The sequence below is a fragment of the Mytilus edulis genome, chromosome 3 (genome assembly GCF_963676685.1).
Source record: "Mytilus edulis chromosome 3, xbMytEdul2.2, whole genome shotgun sequence".
Taxonomy (NCBI): domain Eukaryota; kingdom Metazoa; phylum Mollusca; class Bivalvia; order Mytilida; family Mytilidae; genus Mytilus; species Mytilus edulis.
In genome coordinates, this window is record NC_092346.1 from 78,872,895 (window position 1) to 78,886,198 (window position 13,304).

At 31.8% G+C, this 13,304-nt stretch overlaps 1 protein-coding gene across 1 annotated transcript in view; it reads left to right on the forward strand.

Annotated features, from left to right (window-relative positions):
* LOC139517537 (uncharacterized) overlaps positions 1–13,304 on the forward strand; it is a 43,406-nt gene that overhangs the window by 789 nt on the left and 29,313 nt on the right. The gene's annotated exons all lie outside the window — the stretch shown is intronic.

Sequence of the window (13,304 nt, forward strand, 5' to 3'; positions counted from 1 at the left end):
TTTGATTTGTGGTTTATTGATTTTATCATGCGTCTTGAACGCTTTTGAACAGTGTTAAAGATATGCACCGAATGTTATGACTACAGTATGTACTAGTTTTGTTGTTTCGTCTGATTAAAACGCTTTCTAATTTTACAAAATTTAGCCTGAACCTCTTTCATGATTCGTTGACAGTTTTCAACAATATATCTCTACCGATATTTACTTATTGGCGAAATAGAATCAGATTACACTCTGACGGCTATGTTGAACGGCCAATCCACTACAGTAAGACACAATAGAAATGATGCTTGCTACACCTTTTGTTATTAGTGATGATCAGACGAAGGTAGACATTTTTTTTCTATTTTTTTCATCAAGAGTTTCCAAAACCATATGTCAGAGCAATATGACATTAGCAAATTAGAGTTATATTTGTTTATGATTAGAACTATTTTGAAATGTTGTTCTTTCTTGTTTGCCATAAAGACCCCACAAAAGTATTGCAAAATTCATCTAAGAGCAAGTTTGCCTGATGAAATTTTGACCTTTGTTTGTTAAGGATTTCTAAACGTATCAACGGGAAGTCCATTATCGTAACATACTAACAAAGATAATATGGGCTTACCAATGCAATGTTTGTGTTGTTACTGCAGTAACATGACGGAATAAGGTAACACTACCAATTTTAGAAAGAGTTTTACTTTCAGAATGGCGTTGAGTGTATTTTATCATATAAAAGAATAATATACCAATAATATACAATACAGTGCGAATTACGTATGATCATGGCTAAAACATAATGCTGTTGAGCAATGATCTTGCTAAGACGTCATTGTGATACGACTACGACGACAAAACAATATCAAGGTAACTCGGGTGTCTTCCTCCATCTTGAATATTTTGATGTATCAGTTAACAATTGGTGTAGACCTTTAATGCAATTCAAAATAAATATAAACCTCAACTATAATATCCAGCTTTATTTAAGAAAAAAAATAAGTAGAGAGAAAGCTATTGTTTTTTTCTCTCCCAATGTAATGACTTTAAAAAGTATACGTTTACTTGAAACAGTATTTTCGGAAGGACATATTAAATCTTGAACGAGAAAAATATTATACAAATGAACGAGGTGTGTCATATGTTTTTTTAATTACGCTATCAATGATTAAAAATAGTTTGAATTGCAGATATGCTCTTATTATTTATTTATTTATTTGTCAAACATCATGCATCAATATGATCAGACCTTTTCTCATACAAGTTTTCGTACATAAAGATAAATAGTAGTTTTTCATATTATTTTTCGTTTTTAAAACACAAAATGCAGTAAACAGTATCCAAACATTTTCCCAAATAGCGAAACCACTCTCCCCCGATGAATACGTTTGTTCGACAAGAAGTGTCTGGAGAATTTTAATATTTATACATTGAAAACAAAAATATTTGATGGATGTATTGTCTCTGTTTACTAACATTGACGCCACATTGCTCAGTATTTGTTTGGTTTACAAACAATGATTAATGTTGGTTAACATTGACTTAGATTTATTGCAGTTTTAAGTAGCAATTATTATTTGTTTGACCTTTATTAAATATAAGCATTTGATGGTATTTCCCCCCTCATGAGCCATATAATTCCAATTAATAGAGTTTTTTTAGGAAAAAAAACAGGATAAACTTTGGATAAAAACAAAACCATTCAAATAAAAGAATTTAAAACAAAAATTTTTCTATTTTAAAAGAATGAAATATGCAATGTTTAGCCTGGTATCCATAATGAGTTTATTCTATAACAACCAGCTTACATACAGTGATGAAACAAACGATAACAAAAACCCCAAGGGTGAAATTCTTGAGATAAATATTTTTGTTCTTCGCCCTTAATTTTCCATTTGTCATCTTTGTCATAAAAGATTAAATGTGCCCTGAATGCACATGGCATATTTACATAAGATGACATCAAGGGATTAACACTATGGGCGCCACAATGTACTGTTTTCTTAGTTATTCTTGAAACAACACTGTACTGTAATATGTTTAGATACATTTATAAAAAAACTCACACGAAACCCTGATTTGTATTTGAATTGCAACTCTATCAGACAAAGTAAACCTGAGGATTTTTCTGTTCCAAATAAGTTAACTTCCTAGTCTGATGTTCCAAATAAGTTAACTTCCTAGTCTGATGTTCCCAATAAGTTAACTTCCTAGTCTGATGTTCCAAATAAGTTAAATTTCTAGTCTGATGTTCCCAATAAGTTAACTTCCTAGTCTGATGTTCCAAATAAGTTAACTTCCTAGTCTGATGTTCCAAAACTCATCCCATGATAAAAGGTGATGGAAACATAAGCTGTAATCAAATATCAAAACTTGAAAAGCTAATCCTCGAAAACCGTACAAATATATGCTACTTTGCAAATGATTTAATTATAAACAAAATGATTATCAGTGACCCTGTATGAAAGGGAAACCATAACGTAAACTGATTAAACAAAATAATAGCTTACCTTAGCTTAAATAGAACATTTCGCACATTCTTTATTTTTCAAATTTTCCTAGAAGCACTAGGTAGTAAGAGCCTAGAAAAGACACTAAATTACTTTTCTCTTCTTTTTTTTTTTTTGGGGGGGGGGGGGTTTCATGTAACTCAATCTTTATTCTTCTGTGTACTGTATTGTTACTGGGTTTTTTTTCCTGATAGCTTTTGCCATGGTGTAATCTGTTTTGTATTGGACTTACGAACACATTTTAATTTTGTATTTCAATGTATTTAATCTTGACACATTTTTAACTATCAATTAATTAATGTATATTTTGCATATTTTTCCTAAATGATTTTTTAGCTCACCTGGCCCAAAGGGCTAAGTGAGCTTTTCTCATCACTTGGCGTTCGTCGTCCGTCGTCGTCGTCGTTCGTCGTCGTCGTCGTCGTCGTCCGTCGTTAACTTTTACAAAAATCTTCTCCTCTGAAACTACTGGGCCAAATTTAATCAAACTTGGCCACAATCATCATTGAGGTACCTTGTATAAAAAATGTGTCCGGTGACCCGGATTACCAACCAAGACGGCCGCCATGGCTAAAAATAGATCATAGGGGTAAAATGCAGTTTTTGGCTTATAACTCAAAAACCAAAGCATTTAGAGCAAATCAGACAGGGGGGTAAAATTGTTTATCAGGTCAAGATCTATCTGCCCTGAAATTTGCAGATGAATTGGACAACCCGTTCTTGGGTTGCTGCCCCTGAATTGGTAATTTTAGGGAAATTTTGCTGTTTTTGGTTATTATCTTGAATATTGTTATAGATAGAGATAAACTGTAAAAAGCAATAATGTTCAGCAAAGTAAGATTTACAAATAAGTCAACATGACCAAAATGGTCAGTTGACCCCTTGAGGAGTTATTGCCCTTTATAGTCAATTTTTAACCATTTTTTGTAAATCTTAGTTATCTTTTACAAAAATCTTCTCCTCTGAAACTACTGGGCCAAAAAAAATCCAAACTTGGCCAAAATTACCTTTGGGGTATCTAGTTTTAAAAATGTGTCCGATGACCCGGCCATTCAACCAAGATGGGTGCCATGGCTAAAAATAGAACATATAGGTAAAATGTTGTTTTTGGCTTATAACTCAAAAACGAAAGCATTTAGAGCAAATCTGACATGATGTATAATTGTTTATCAGGTCAAGATCTATCTGCTCCGGAATTTTCAGATGGATCGGACAACCCGTTGTTAGGTTGCTGCCTCTAAATTGGTAATTTTAGGGAAATTTTGCTGTTTTTTGTTATTATCTTGAATATTATTACAGATAGAGATAAACTGTAAACAGCAATAACGTACAGCAAAGTAAGACCTAAAAATAAGTCAACATGACTAAAATGGTCAATTGACCCCCTATGGAGTTATTGTCCTTTATAGTCAATTTTTAACAATTTTCATAAAATTTGTTAATTTTTACTAACATTTTCCACTGAAACTACTGGGCCAAGTTCATTATAGATAGAAATAATTGTAAGCAGCAAGAATGTTCAGTACAGTAAGATTTACAAACACATCACCATCACCAAAACTCAATTTTGTCATGAATCCATCTGTGTCCTTTGTTTCATATTCACATAGACCAAGGTGAGCGACACAGGCTCTTTAGAGCCTCTAGTTTGTTTCTGTTACAATTCACCAGCGTATTTAACTTTATTAGTTATTACCATCTTTGAAGAATTAGAATACCCACAATTTTCAATGAACACTTGTCATATTGAATCACACTGAATCTTACTTTGGAATTTTTAAATGCATATTCCATACATCGATGGTTTATAGAAGTTGAAATCTCGTAAATTCCTTTGGAATGTATAAATCAAAAAGTTAAGATAAAATATTGAAATCGCACGAGGTCCAAACCGTGCTTACCTCAATAATGTGTAGCTGTCAAAATAAATCTAAAAGAATGCTTTGTAAAAAAAATGTAGTATATACCTAAAATATACTAACAAAAATAAGAAGACAGACATGGTTGGGAATGAGGTCATACAGTGCCCATTAGTTGTTTTTATTTTCGTTTATTGGTCTCAGGTTTATATCTGACTCATTGACAATTACAACAGATCCATTCTTTCATAAGCAGATGTAATATGGTCACTTAGTACAACAATAAAAATCTTTCATTAGGACAGAGTAATGACTTAGTCTATCTTATTGCCTTTATTCGCCCATTCCTTTTTACCCATGGACCATGTTACACTGACTCTTAGGAAAATGTCTATTACAATGTCTAGAACAATTAGGTAGATATTATATCATATCAAATACATATAAATATGAAATGACGATTAATAGTATGAATAATGCAAAATAAGCAACGAAGAATATTTCTTGAAATCATGTTTCTTTGAAAAGAACTTCTTTGTATAATTGATTGCTAACGGAAAGTAAATTAGAAACTAACTTCATAATTCAAATTTAAATCGCATTTAAAACAGAACATACATTTTTACCTTTTAAACTTTTTCAAAACACTTAGGATCATTTACCACATCACATAGACGGTATACCGTATAGGGCGTGTTTTATTTTGACAATACACACGTCTTGTATGTTTGGTTAGTTTTTTTATCAAACAAAATTACAATTAAAACATGACTTGCTTTTCCGCATATCTACAAAATGTTTAAATAATGTTTTGTTAATTGAAACTGCAAGCAACATTTTTTCTATGTTTTGAAGCTACTAGCTATGAAACAAGCCATGATGATAAGAGTGGATAAAATAATCACTTGCACGCCCGGTTTAAATTTGGTGCTGTAAAACAAATATACCAGATTAAGGGAGGTCAGAGCACCGACATATTTTTAAACCCACCACATTCTCTATGTGCCAGTTCCAATCCAAGAGCATTTCATTTAGTGGTTGTCGTTTGTAAATCAGGCAGTGTTTAATGTTGTCGTTTGAATTGTTTGACATCTGTCATTTCGGGGCATTTTACAGCTTGATATGCTGTTTGTGTTATGCTCATTGTTAAATGGCAGACGGTGACATATAAGTGATAGATTCTATGTCATTTTGTCGCTGGAGGGGAGTTGTCTCAATGGCAATCATACCACATCTAATGAGGTCTTTCCACTTTTCTGTGGAAAGACCTATTGTTTTTCTTCTGATTATTTTTTTTTCTTCCGCCAAATTTTGTTCTTGCAATAAACATTTGTTTCGCAATATGTCGCTTAGATATTTGGCATATGATATCAAACAGTTTATGCGCTTTTGAAATTTACCCTGCATAACCGAATACTTTTCTTTGTAGGAGTTATCTCCCTAAACACTGTTTTCCTTGTGATCACAACTCCTTCGCAACCGTAAAAGATTACGACAAATTTATTTTATCAAATTGCTCGTTATATCCTTCGCATGATTTGTCCAATTTCGACCGAAGCAATATGAACGCTCCATATGAGAGTTATTTCCCTTTTTGTATTTGAAATTTTGAAATGTATTTTAAACTGGAACATCATAAGTGATAGAGACCTAGGGTCTTCAGATTTAAGGTCCTTGGTAAAAAAAAATGAAAATGAGGTCAAGGTCAAAGGTCAAGGTCATGTTCTAAATTTTATTTTTGCTTATTTTCACTGATTTTCAAATACTGTATGACATATCGACAAATAATTTTTCATAATTTGTTAGTTGCGACAAGTCATTACTTGTATGTTTTGGTTGAAAAGGTGCGCAGACAATAAATGGCAGTTTTTGCCCATCTTACATTTAGAATTACGCGAAAAGTGATATTACTCTTTAACCAAACATATTATATACCTAGGGTATTTTGATTCAAGGTCATTGGTTTGTGACCTTGAAATTCAGGTCAAGGTCATAGGTTAATAGGACCTTTGTTTTAAATTCATATTAATACATCATAAAGCCATAGGAACTAACATTTTAAACTGATTTTTCATATTTCAATATCAAAATAGATCTTTACTAGTGGAAAGACCTTCAATTGTTCTCTGAATAATTGGTTTTTAATTTTATATAGGAATGTCATTTCACACGACGGGTGCCACATATAGAGCAAGATCTGCTTACCCTTCTGGAGCACCTGAGATCACCCATCAACCCCCCAACTTCGTTTTTGGTGGGATTCGTGTTGCTTAGCCTTTAGTTGTCTATGTTGTGTCTTCTGTACTATTATTTGTCTGTTTGTTTTTTTATTTTTTTTTCATGGCGTTGTCAGTTTATTTTCAATCTATGAGTGTGACTGTACTTCTGGTATATTTCGTCTCTCTTTCATCTGATATTGAAAACACCCTATCTCAACGAAATAAATGTATCATCAATATAAAAATCAAGTAAATATGGTGATCAGTACAAATAAACGTAGTTTTTATTTATAATAACGACTTGAATGAAATATAATGTTGGATATCAACAATCATAAGCTGTTTATATTCATACTTCTAAATTATGAATTTCTGGATACCTTTTGGTTATTTGAGTTGTTGATCGTCGACTCATTTACCAGTATCTTCTTACCTTTTTTTTATACATGAAAATTAAAATCAAATGATGACAATATGAGTTTAGAGATTTTTACCTCATTTTTTCTTTTCATTGCTTGCTAAATTCTGGCACACAAAAATTAACGATGTTTCACCAATAGTAGTATCAGATGGTATCTGTATTTGTAATTTTATAAACAACCAATATTGTATATAGCAGTAATTATTCGTAAGTCATACGACTTTAGAATATATGTTACTGCTCCCCATTCATTGGATATCAGATTAATGCAATAATAATTTGTTTAAAATATGTTTGAGTAAGAAATCATAATTTCTCTAGAGCTTATAATTGCATAAATAATTTTCAAAGAACATGCAATTTGTTTGATTAATGAATTATTTCAAAGTATTCCATTGTTGATGTAAAATATCTACTGATATGATGGGATTAGTGATTGCCAAAGGAAACAAAAATATCAAAGAAAGAACAAATTATGAGACCGTTAATACACAGCTGATATGCACAGGCGTGGCGAAATATACCAAAGGGAAATTCAAACCCATAAGTAGAAAATAAACTGACAATATCATGGCTGAATAAAAGCAACAGTACTGTAGTTTATCGCTGTTTAATAGTCATGAATCGATAAAGCGAAGCCAAATCCGGTCACAATCCAAAACCGAGAGAAACACACCAACTACTAGTATAATAGAAACACACCACCTACTAGTATAACAGAAAAACAACGGAATAATAGAAACCCTGAGCTGCAACAAAAACAAACACCAACATACATAGAAAGCAGAAAAGTAACAGACAAAGATACATACAACATTACACAAAACAGAACATAGAAGACTTAGCAACACGAACCCCATTCAGTCTCCTCTACATATTAAGAATAAAATGCATTTCCTTATAAATGTTTTATGGTTTATGCAAATATATATCATTAATACAAAACGTACTTTTCTTGTTAAAATTTGGAGTTAATATTCAAATTTCGTATTCAGAATTTATTTGTGCATAACGATTTATCATGTAGTTTTCACACATGAATTTCTTCGCTAGATAACTAAATCTTGGGACATTTATTTTATAGAACAACATCGGATATGTTTTAGCGATTTACGGTGTTGTAGATATAGTTCATTATAGATTTATGTCCAAATAAAGTTAACATTCAGTAATCATTCGAAGGACAAATGTATTGGATATCGATGTAAAATAAGTGTTATAACATACAGCTTTATATTGCATGGGGGTGTCAAATTCGCCACAAGACGGATACTTCTAACTTAATAAACTCATCATATATACCAGGATCGAAATTTGTATTTGCGACTGACGCGCGTTTCGACTTCAAAATACAGATTCATCTGTGACGCTCGATTAAAAAAAGTTTAAAACGGCCAAATGAAGTACGAAGTAGAAGAAGGTTGACAAAACAATAAATTCCAAATTCCTAAAAAAATTGCCAAATAAAACTAAGGTAATCACTATACTAAAAAATCGCACAGATCTAATGTAAAAAGTAAAATCACAAAAATACTAAATTCCGATGAAAATTCTAAACGGAAAGTCCCTAATTAAATGGCAAAACAAAATGCTCGAACACATCAAATGAATGTAAAACAACTGTCATATTCCTGACTTAGTACAGGCATGTTCTTAAGGTATACATGCTTACTTATGCAGTTATCAGAAATTAACTGTTGACCAAATGCAAAATTAAAAAATGATTAAAGTCAAAAACAATTAATTGTATAAATATTTTAAACGATAATCATGAATATCACTTTTTCAAAAACAAAACTTTTGTAAATTTGTATCAATTATACCTTTGAATAGATCTGTGCACATGATATGAAATTAAATTGACCAACTCTCTATGCTTGTTAAATGACATCTCGATCAGAGTGTTTGAACAAACTTGATATGAAGATTCTGGAAAAAAAATAAGATCCGATGGAGCACATTCAACAAGATTTATCATGCAATATTAATGGCATGAACAGATTTAAATACCCTACCCTTTACTCCAGCATTCCCTATTCTAAACATGGATACATATTGAAAGAAATTTACTAATTCCTTTCATAAAAACAATGCAAAACGTAGTTGTCATTTATGAATTAATCAGCTGTGTTCCTCTTCTTGCTGACTTGTTGTTTTCAATCATATGAGACTTACCATGATATTCTCAGGAACTATGACGCAAAGTTTTCATTATCTTTTAATTTCACTTTCTATTATATAAATGATTTTCTTTGACCAAATAGATCAATGGATTAAAGATTCAGATCGATTGAAAAAAGACAAACAAATAATTCCAGCTTTCCTTTTGCGAACTTTTCATTATTTTGCAGTTAACTTTCAACAGCGACTTCGATATACGCAATGTATCTCTCCCAGTGGATGCACTGTCCGAGAGGTTGTGTTTCTAGTAACAATTTCCACGAGGGATGCATGTAACTATTAAATCAAGGATTCATTAATAGTTATCCCACAATGACGCGGTGTGTCAGTGTAAGATCACCCCGATGGCCGGAGGCCAGAGGTTGATCTAACACTGACACACCAAGTCAGAGTGGGATAATTATTTTACATCCCAGCTGTTTTAGATTAGATGAAAAAACATTTACAATTCATAAAATCTAGTTTATAACGCCACACAACCATTATAATATACTTTATATATTACTTTATGATGTATACCCTTTATGACCCCCCGAACACGATGAGTAGATATCAAACAATGTCAACTCGCCCCACTTGTCAATCGATCCACACTATATCGCCACTTTATAAAAAAATCGTCCCACTGTTGTTTACCGACTCGCCCCACTTTTGAAAAAGTGTAAAATCAAATTGAACAATTAGTCTGACAACTCACTTATAAACGAAAAAGGTTTTAACCCCACTGAATAAAGGTCTGCCAACTCGCCCCTCTTATAAAAAGATCTTGCTTCCTTTAAGTATGTTAAATTATCGTTAGTTCGTATCCAGTCGTCCTGGTGTAATGGTAAGTGTCTTGGATTGATATGCTAAAGGTCTTGATCATATACACTGGATTTTTTCTACGTGAATTTTGATAGATAGTCTTTTCCTTATACTTGATTAAAGTTCTCTAATGCATTTGACATTCCCGACAAAATGTTACAGAACAAAGGAAAGCATGCATAACAAAGAAACTCAAACTGGGGTGATCTGGTAGGGTTGATCCGGCTCAGATCACCCCTATTAGAACAAAGGAGCTGGGATGTAATATTTGAAAAGTTACCATATGCCGTTCGAAAATGTAACCGATACATTTATGTTGTGTTCGAACGTTATATAATGTATATCTCTTGTCATAGATGATAGCGGATATCTTCCACTTTTCGTACCTACAATCGAACTATCTTTCCACTATTGCGACATCAACGAAAGAAACATTTTTACCAAATTTGCCTATTCCATGAGTTACATGATAGACTAGTAGTAATTCGGTTTGATTTCACGTTCAATCCAGTGTAAACAAGATATGTAAAATACAAATTGTTTTGTTGTTATGCAAACTTTAAACGTTTTACCGTTGACCTAAAACATAAGTACAGATTACCCTATTGATATGTCGCCGTGACATTTTCGTACTAGTCTTTTAAAATATTGATCTGGTTTTGTTTTGGTTTTTTTAATTCTCAATTTCAAGTTTCTATTGAGATCTTATGTAATTATTAAGAATTAACATGTAATATTTCAATTCAAAGAAATCAATTGAATAAACATTGAATACCTTTTTCAAATTATTGATGTCCTTTTTTAAAATTTGTATTTTGTCAATTTTAATATACATGTTTTTCAACACAATATTTCCTCTTTGTATAAATTGATAAAATAATATATAAAAATAACTAAGTATAAATAAAGAGTAGATTTTTTTTCATGATTGAAAAACTGATGACGACATCGTAAGATGCTCCATAGAAAATAAAAATTATCAATGTTTTTCAATTTTTCCTTACATGATTGTTTATTCTAATGATCAATAAAAAAATATCGGGATTTTATTAAGAAGACTATATTTACATCATAAAAATACAGCTCTTAGCATGAGAGCTAGTATTCATATCCTTTCATTGTACATTTAGTTTTTAAAGATTGCTGGGAGACTGCACATAAGCATTTCCCCTCATTAAAACATCAATAACGGGATTTTAACTGATACGGACACAGATAAAGGTTACTAGTATTGAATATGATATTCATAAAAAAATTCATAATACTGTTTAGAAAACTATGAATTAAAATATAAACACTAACAAAGCTCTTGCTATTTCTTAAACAATACAGTTTTACCTTTTTACACTAAATAACACTCACCACCGATTAGGTAGATACCAAGGGCAACACGAAGGATGCAACTAATAGAGAAGGATATGATTACCCTTCTGTGGTACATGACATCAAACCAGTTGGTGCTGGGGTTCATGTTGTTCAGATATGATTACCCTTCCGTGGTACTTGACATCAAACCAGTTGGTGCTGGGGTTCATGTTGTTCGATGTTTAGTTGTCAGCGGACATTTCTGTTCTTTCGCTGTCCTCCGTTATTTTGCTATTGCGTTGTCCTTTTATCTTGACGAATGAGATTTTTCTCTTTTTATCCGATGCATAAGTTTTGATTAATTAAAAAGGTAGATCATCACTTCAGAATAACATTGTCATTTTAACTCATCTTTACGATTTTATTCATTATCTCAAGATTTCCTAAATTGGAGTGGTCAATCTATTATGTTTGAATGTTTGAGAGAAAGGAAGTTCTTCGATGGGAGAAATTTCTATGAATTAAATTTTACGGACATCATCACGAGTTGTCTGACCATTACGGAATATCCGTTTCAAAGAAAAAATCGGATATGTTCCTTATGTCGTAACAACAATCCCCTTCCTTTTCCACGAATGCGACCTACAATTAAACTATTTACCGGGCTTATAATAACATGATTAACATGACGGGTTCCACATGTGGAGCAGGGTCTGCTTACACTTCCGAAGCATCTGAGATCAAATCCAGTTTTTGGTGGGATTCGTGTTGCTTAGTCTTTAGTTTTCTATGTTGTTTCTTGTGTACTATTGTTTGTCAGTCTTTTTATTTTTTAGCCATTGCGTTGTCATTTATTTTTTTGATCTTTGAGTTTGAATGTCCTTTAAGTGAATTTGCCCCTTTTCTATGCTCTTGTCATCTCATATTTGATTCCCATACTTTTAGCATATAGCTAGCAGACTTAAGTTATAACTTGAAAGTAAGTGGTTTTAAATCGATGAAATGTCTTTAAAGAAAGTAGACGAAAATACGTATCACGTGTATACAACATATTGACAATTCAATTATTGATACTATTAATTGTCTAATATAGATATGTCAAATCGTCATTGCAACCGATTTCATTGACTAACTAACATTATTAATATTATCATTGACTTTTATCACTAAAAGCCACTGAAATAAGGATAAAACTTTGTTGATGAAGCATCAGGTATCGATATTTAACATACTCGAAACAATTTACTAACTTGCTATAGCATCCCCTTTAGATAGAATCAGAGATTGGTTATTATTTTCTGAATTTTAATGGTATGGGTAGTATTCTGATCTAACAAATCTATAGAATTATTACGGTTTAATCACATAATAATAGCATCCTAATAGATTGTATTTTCTGAAATTTCAGTTTTATTTAAAGGTTATGAACATGAACCATTGTGTTAGTATATTTGAAATGTAAGATATAGCTAGTTTGTCTCATTTATTGATCATATTTTGGTTAGGTAATTCAAATGGTTTCTAATTTATTCATATTAATCATTCCTATCATATAAGACTAAATTATCAGTAGTAATTTACATTGAAACATTATTAAAATTACCTAAAGTTTGGCAAGCGTTATTTCTTTCAATGTAGTAGATAAATGAAAGTGTTAATGGGTCACAAGCTGTCGAATTCATGTTCACCGATTTGACTCAATTTCTTATATTTGATGTATAACATACAAAAAACATATCCAAATTAAAGCAAATACTCGATAATATATATCAGAATTTTATGGTTTTTTTTTATTCTAGACGCCGACTTATAAACTATCAAGATGATCTCGTCATACTGCCGATATTCACATAACCCGATATAAACATAGAAATAAATATAAATAGATTGTGACCTCGTGAAATTGGATTTTTAAAGGTCTGTTTGATTTCATGTTATAGACGAAGCCTCGGTCACACCTTACCGGATAGCGCGAACGGACGCCTAACGGATGAAAATAGATGACACAATTGTTATCCGTTGGGAG